This window comes from Megachile rotundata, unplaced genomic scaffold, assembly GCF_050947335.1.
Source record: "Megachile rotundata isolate GNS110a unplaced genomic scaffold, iyMegRotu1 scaffold0391, whole genome shotgun sequence".
Lineage (NCBI taxonomy): Eukaryota > Metazoa > Arthropoda > Insecta > Hymenoptera > Megachilidae > Megachile > Megachile rotundata.
In genome coordinates this window covers 20001-27500 of record NW_027473688.1, presented here as the reverse complement: position 1 = coordinate 27500, position 7500 = coordinate 20001, and the positions used below count along the sequence as shown (strand labels likewise).

The 7500-nt window shown below is 50.2% G+C and overlaps 1 non-coding gene and 1 pseudogene across 1 annotated transcript; both read right to left on the bottom strand.

The window, feature by feature from the left end:
- The window catches only part of LOC143266373 (large subunit ribosomal RNA), an 8358-nt pseudogene extending 3426 nt beyond the window's left edge, over positions 1–4932 (bottom strand).
- Positions 4933–6752: 1820 nt separating this feature from the next.
- On the bottom strand, positions 6753–6907 carry LOC143266363 (5.8S ribosomal RNA). Its single transcript, XR_013041375.1, has one exon. It is a non-coding gene; the product is annotated as a 5.8S ribosomal RNA (ribosomal RNA).
- Positions 6908–7500: the final 593 nt, after the last annotated feature.

The window sequence follows — 7500 nt, the reverse complement described above, 5'->3', positions numbered from 1 at the left end:
TGAGCGTGGTGCAATTTAACATTATTTGATAGTCGAGAAGCCAAAATTTTGTGTAAGAGCCGGGAGAAAATGGAAGAAACTGTGATAGGGCGCCAATTAGCCGTTTTTGACAGGTCGCCCTTCTTGGGTATCAGCACGGTACGGTTGTGACGCAAAATGGTTGGGGTGCGGCAGAGACCAAACACGATATTAAGAATTCCAACCACGTCAGCCAAGTTAGCCTTTCGCAGGTCTTCGCGCGTAATTTTGTCAGGGCCACTCGCCGATTGTTTGAGGCGCCGTAGAGCAAGCTCCGTCTCCGCGAAGGTGATAGGGTAATCCAAGTGCAAGACCTCACTAGGAGGTTGCGGGACTGGACCGGAGTACTCAGGGCATTCCTCAAAAATAGGACGAAAGTAAGCCTCTATATCGGCCATCTTCGGACATATGGTGACGTTAATGTCCTTGTCATCCAATATAGCATGGGCCAGCTGTGTAGGATTCTCGGCAAACAGCCGCTGATACATGCTGAAGTTAGCAGATCTTTTAGCCGCACGGTTTGATCCTTTCCGAGCCTTAGATCTTTTTGGCTCAGTTCTTTTGCGTCTCTTCTTTTTCCCTCCCGAGCCAGGTGATGGATCTTGGCGGTTCCCAAGATCGCAAATGGCAGATGATAAAGACGGGTCGAACTCCTCGAACTCCGCGCAGACAAACAACTTTGAAATAAGTAACTGGGTATCGGGGGAACATGATGGTGACAGGTCCTTCAGGAAGCGGCATATATCTGTGTGTTTTAGGAGTGGGCAGCTATTGTTTTCAGCGTCTGATGGAGCCCGTACATCGGCAGTCACTGCGGTACCAGGAGAAGGATCCGCCTGCTCGACAGGACACTCCGCAGAACGCCGTGAATATGTGTGTGTGGGTGATAATGGCTCGCTCCCGGCAGCAGAAGTCGAGGCAGATGTAATCCCCGATAGAGTCTCTTTGTAGGACATCTTCTGCCGTTGTTTCTTTATGGCCTCACTGGAGCGGCCAGTGTGTGAGGCAGCCAGCCGGGTGTTAATTTCCGTCTGTGATAGGCCGACGGGCAGCTGCGATTCCAAAAGTGCAAGCTGCATTTCTTCCGACGGTGTCCATTTCGGCCTACTGGTTGGAGCCCGCTTTTCAGCCAGCACGAGATCTTGTTGGTTGTAATCTGTCGGGTGAGCACGTTTAATGTGTTGTCGTAGACCAGCGTATTTCGGAAATTTGGAAGAGCATATGCTGCAAGAATATGAACCATCCTCATTGGGAGGAGGCTGTGTGCATCGCCGGATGTGCTGCTTCCTCTGCGCCAGGACCCTCGCCGAAAGATCAGTTAAACAGGAGGGGCATACCGAGCAATCATTATCCGAACGTGTATCGACGGGATATCCATGGGACGTCGCCGAGTCGTCAACAGAATCCAATCCGGGTATCCGAGTTTTATTCTTTGTAGTCTTTGGAGCGGAAAATATTTGGAGCTAAGCTCCGAGACGTCCGAGGGCTGCTGACCCCGGGACACCTCCGACATAATGTCGTTTGGGCTTGCGCCCGTTCGCCGCACGCCGTTTAGCCGTGACTGGGACTGCGATGGTGACGTGAGTCACCCAAACAGCCAACCAGTCACGTTACCGGCAGGTACCACTAGGAGGTAGGTCGTGCGACTTGGATGGGAGAGGCTGAAGGACCTAACGAGAGGTCTGAGTTACGCATTGCCATCCCTGCAACCATGACTCACGCAAGCGACGGAGTTTTTCCCCCGGCGAACCGAAGGAGAAACTCGGAGCGATTTACGCTTAAGAGAGTCATAGTTACTCCCGCCGTTTACCCGCGCTTAATTGAATTTCTTCACGTTGACATTCAGAGCACTGGGCAGAAATCACATTGCGTCATCACCCTTGAGGGCCATCGCAATGCTTTGTTTTAATTAGACAGTCGGATTCCCCTAGTCCGTGCCAGTTCTGAGCTAAGCGTTGAATGGCGGCCGAAGAGGCGAAAAGGACGGCCGAAGCCGTCACAAGAAGCCTCGCAGCAAGGAAGATCCGTTGGCGGCCAAGGCACGGGACCGAGCTCGGATTCCGGGACGCGACGCGAAGTCGCCAACCGTTCACCTCGCCCAGGCCCGGCACGTCAGCCTGGCCAACTTCCCGACCAAGCCCGACACGCCCCGCTCCTCAGAGCCAATCCTTATTCCGAAGTTACGGATCCAATTTGCCGACTTCCCTTACCTACATTAATCTATCGACTAGAGGCTCTTCACCTTGGAGACCTGCTGCGGATATGGGTACGAACCGGCGCGATACCTCCACGTGGCCCTCTCCTGGATTTTCAAGGTCCGAGGGGAAGATCCAGACACCGCCGCAACTGCGGTGCTCTTCGCGTTCCAAACCCTATCTCCCTGCTAGAGGTTTCCAGGGAACTCGAACGCTTATACAGAAAAGAAAACTCTTCCCAGATCTCCCGACGGCGTCTCCAGGTCATTTTGGGTTACCCCGACGAACACTCTTACGAGGGCCCGATTGGTATGCGGTTCCGCTGCCGGGTTCCGGAATAGGAACCGGATTCCCTTTCGCCCGATGGGTGTGTTTCTTCCCAAATCACGCAAAATTATATAAACAACGACGCATCTGCGACGCAACGACGACACGACTTGCGTTCGATAGTTTGTAAGATTTAACCAAGCAAAAAATAGAAAAAAAATCGCTTTCAGGCGTTCGACAACGTCGCATCACGTCGAACGTGAAGTATCCATCGATCCGAACCGCGATCATTTTTTTTCAGCGTTCAACGTTTTTGTCAATTTATCAATAAAAATGATCATGTTCGAGCGGTGGATTAGGACACAAACACGAAACGACGGCGACGTAAATTGTTATTTAACTGCAATTTTTTTCTCTTTTTAACATTTTTTGCCTTTTGCGCGCGTACGTGCGTGCGAGCGTACGTATGTTTGTCATTTGCGTTCGAAAAGCGTGAATTTTAGGACACCTCATCAACATTAGATTTCTCTTAGGGCTTAGGATCGACTGACTCGTGTGCAACGGCTGTTCACACGAAACCCTTCTCCACGTCAGTCCTCCAGGTCCTCGCTGGAGTATTTGCTACTACCACCAAGATCTGCACCGACGGCGGCTCCAGGCAGGCTCACGCCCAGACCCTTCTGCGCACACCGCCGCGACCCTCCTACTCGTCAAGGCTTCATGGAGAACGGGAACTAAATCCCGTTCCTGCGCACTTGCCGTTGACGGCGGAGTATAGGCGCGACGCTTCAGCGCCATCCATTTTCAGGGCTAGTTGCTTCGGCAGGTGAGTTGTTACACACTCCTTAGCGGATTCCGACTTCCATGGCCACCGTCCTGCTGTCTTAAGCAACCAACGCCTTTCATGGTATCCCATAAGCGTCGACTTAGGCGCCTTAACTCTGCGTTTGGTTCATCCCACAGCGCCAGTTCTGCTTACCAAAATTGGCCCACTTGGCACTCTGATCCAAGAAAAATTTTATCAATTTATATCTCGTGGCTTCATGAAAATTCAAGCAAGCCAGAGATCTCACCCATTTAAAGTTTGAGAATAGGTTGAGGTCGTTTCGGCCCCAAGGCCTCTAATCATTCGCTTTACCAGATGAGACTCGTTATGCGTTCGAGTCGAGTGCCAGCTATCCTGAGGGAAACTTCGGAGGGAACCAGCTACTAGATGGTTCGATTAGTCTTTCGCCCCTATACCCAGTTCCGACGATCGATTTGCACGTCAGAATCGCTACGGACCTCCATCAGGGTTTCCCCTGACTTCGTCCTGACCAGGCATAGTTCACCATCTTTCGGGTCCCAACGTGTACGCTCTAGGTGCGCCTCTTCTCGCAATGAGAACGAGACGCCCCGGGAGTGCGAGGCCTAATCGTAACGAGGCCCATCCTCCCTTAGTCGACTTCACGGACGACTTTCACTTTCATTTCGCCTTTAGGTTTATCAAATCCCAATGACTCGCGTACATGTTAGACTCCTTGGTCCGTGTTTCAAGACGGGTCCCGAGAGTACCCAAAGCAATAGCGTCGCCGACCGGTAATTCAAAGTTTGGCCAGTCCAAGGACTCCGCCTGCCAACAGCCCGCCAGGCCCGGTTACGGCGCTAAGTCCGTACATCCGGTATCTAGACTGGAACGAGCTTGCGGCGGTCCTGGACGCAGTGCGTTCGAGAATTTTGCGGCCCGATACCGTCTGAGTACCGTCGCGCAGTCGGCCGGGCATCCAAGGGGCTGTCATCGTACGCTAAAAGCGACGGACAGTCTTCGCCTCGGGCCTTAGACCGACACGCAACGGGTCGCGACGTTCTACTAGGGGAGAAGTGCACGACTACATAGCCGGAACATTCGCCGCGGGTGGTGTGCCCACGCCGATGGGAAACCCGCCGTAACGGGACCATCCGGGGCACTATCGCACCAACACGGGAGCCAGCTTCGTTGACGATGAATCTCCCCATTCGATCTTTTGGGTTTCTCGGGTTTACCCCTGAACGGTTTCACGTACTCTTGAACTCTCTCTTCAAAGTTCTTTTCAACTTTCCCTCACGGTACTTGTTCGCTATCGGTCTCGTGGTCATATTTAGCCTTAGATGGAGTTTACCACCCACTTAGGGCTGCACTCTCAAGCAACCCGACTCTAAGGAGAGATCCACCCGAGACGCGTACCGGTCGCTACGGGCCTGGCACCCTCTATGGGTAAGTGGCCCCATTCAAGATGGACTTGGACGCGATTCGATGTCTCGGGATAAACGGATCCTCCTGAACACTACATTTCCCAGCGGCGTTAACCGCGGGATTCAGTGCTGGGCTCATTCCTGTTCGCTCGCCGCTACTAAGGAAATCCTTGTTAGTTTCTTTTCCTCCGCTTATTAATATGCTTAAATTCAGCGGGTAATCTCGCCTGCTCTGAGGTCGTCGAAATTTTATTATTTCTTTTCAAAGTTATACCACAAACTGTACGCTCTTTTCGGGGTTTCGACACGTAATACGAAAGGTATATTAATACCAACGACGCACAGGGATTATGTCGTTCGATTTTTTCCTTGTATCGTTCGATAACCAACTATTTTTCTCTTTTCGGATCAACACAATATCGTCGACTACTCGAAGGTACGTACGAGCCAAAATGAAAGCTCGGTGTCTCCTCTCTCTTTTGTTCGACAAAAGAAAAAAGGCACTTAAAACGCCGCATATTCGGGCAGGCGGGACAACGACAAAAAAAAAAAACGACGACGACGACGTCCGGTTGTTCTCGACTCGCGTCGGAGTATATATGTATATATTATAATCGGATATATCTTTTTATCTATCCAGGGCGCGTTAAAACAAACGACGAGGAGAGACTACGACAACGAGGAGATAAAGGTCGGACACCTTTTCTTCTTACCCTCGGCGCGCTCTCGCACACGATCGTTTCATGTTTCTTTTGTCCCCTAAAGGATACATATACCGTTACAACATATTTACGTTCGAATATACACTCGACGGTCGATAAACCGTAAAGACGCATCGTCCGATACGTTTTTTCTTTTGCTGTCGCGTTCCGACGCAAAATCCCAAGAAAAGGGCGAGAATGCCAGAGACAGCCATGTAAACCATCGGTGACTTATCATGGTCCAGAGAATAAAGGGTTAAAGGAAAAAAGAAATCCCATTTTTAACGTGCGTGGTACACCTTCGTCGTGTATATATCGTTCGATGAAACCACGAGCGCACAAAAGGAGGAACAAAAGCGTTTCGAGATCGATCTTCGGTGTAAATGTCATTGTTCATTTGCGTTCGACCGTTGTTCGATAAAAGAAATTTAACACACGAACAACAATGAAGGGAGACTCTCGCAAGACGATCACCAAATAAGCGTTTATCGTTCGATCGGTCCGGGTTTTTCAACGTCCGTCCGGCACAATTATGCACTTCGAGGACTGGACGACCGGAACCCGTATTGGGATCGCGCGGTCTTCCGCTTCTAATCAACGACAACGAAGCGATCTGCGCTTGTAAATGTTAAAAAAAACGTGGCGAAGCTACGATCTCGTAATAATTTAACCGTGAAAGAGCTTCCGTCGCACGTTTATTTTTAACTTTTCCCCTCGTTGTATAAACTTTCGCACCGTCGAAAAAAAAATTCGACAATCATTTCAGACAACGTCGGGAGCGCGGAGAAACGCCGTAAACACGCTCTACTCTCGGCTTGCTTCCTTCAATTGGTGTCTAACAATTCTCTCGCAGGGCGAAGAATCATTTTCTCTCTCGTCTAAATATCCTTCTGTAGTTAGGTGTTTTCGACTCGGGAGCGCTCTTTCACGGGCGGTCGTATATGGTCTCTTTTAGGGGTTTAACTAGAAACCACGACTCACGCAAGCCGAGATAAGCGCATTCCGCCGAGAAGATCCTAAAAACTAAGAATTGCGAGATATACGAAAATGTTCTTCTGTCGCCTGTGAAAAAAATGAACACTAGCAAAGAGAGGGCGAGACACGAACGTTCCATTTAACATTCTCCGCGTCAAACGCCGACGAAATGTCCAACCATCGCTCGTACGTTTTCGCCAATTTCGCAAGTTGTTCTCTCTCTCGCGTTCGACCATCGGATCCCGCTCCGAAACGTTCGACTTTTCGGCGTTTAACAGTTTCGTTTTATCTAGTCGAACGACGAGCGGTACCGAAAAAAATTTAACAATGAAGAGAAAACCTTTTGCTGCTAAAGGCAAACGCAAGCAGTCTTTAGTTATATAAACGACCCTCAGCCAGGCGTGGTCCAGGAATTGTATCCGTGGACCGCAATGTGCGTTCGAAATGTCGATGTTCATGTGTCCTGCAGTTCACACGTTGACGCGCAATTAGCTGCGTTCTTCATCGACCCACGAGCCAAGTGATCCACCGTTCAGGGTAATCGTATAAAAATTTTTGTTCATATTTAACAACTCAGCGTCTGAAAACCAGTATGTACGTGATTTATTTAACCTGGTTTATAAATTCGTTCGATTGTCCATAGAATACTAACTCCAATCCAAGCGCAAGATCGAGTATCGGTATTCGGACGTCGTCCCGTCATAGCTCTGTTCACAGATTTACCCGAGCTGATTGATGATTAAGACGACACGATAACGTCCATGGACGGGTAAAGGACCGTATAAAACTACAGAACCGCCGATGAAACAACGCTCTGTGACGCATTTCTCTTCGTGCGGCGAGTTTTCAGTCCGTTCCGGGTGGTAAAGTCATTCAAAAACCGTGGAAAATACGAAACGCGCTGTCGCGCGTAACACAGAGTCTCCTGCTCGCTGCTTACATATATTGGACGTCTTGGCGGTATCGCGAGATTCAATACGGACACTCCATGGCCGGCGTCAGATCGGTCTACCAACGAAGGAGACTACGCTATCGTTTTCGCTTCTCAGCCGGTCCGTAAAGCGATACGTTACCATATCGTCCGTCGTAAGCAGGCGGACTCTCGTGAAGTTGCGACTTCGTTCGTCGAAGCG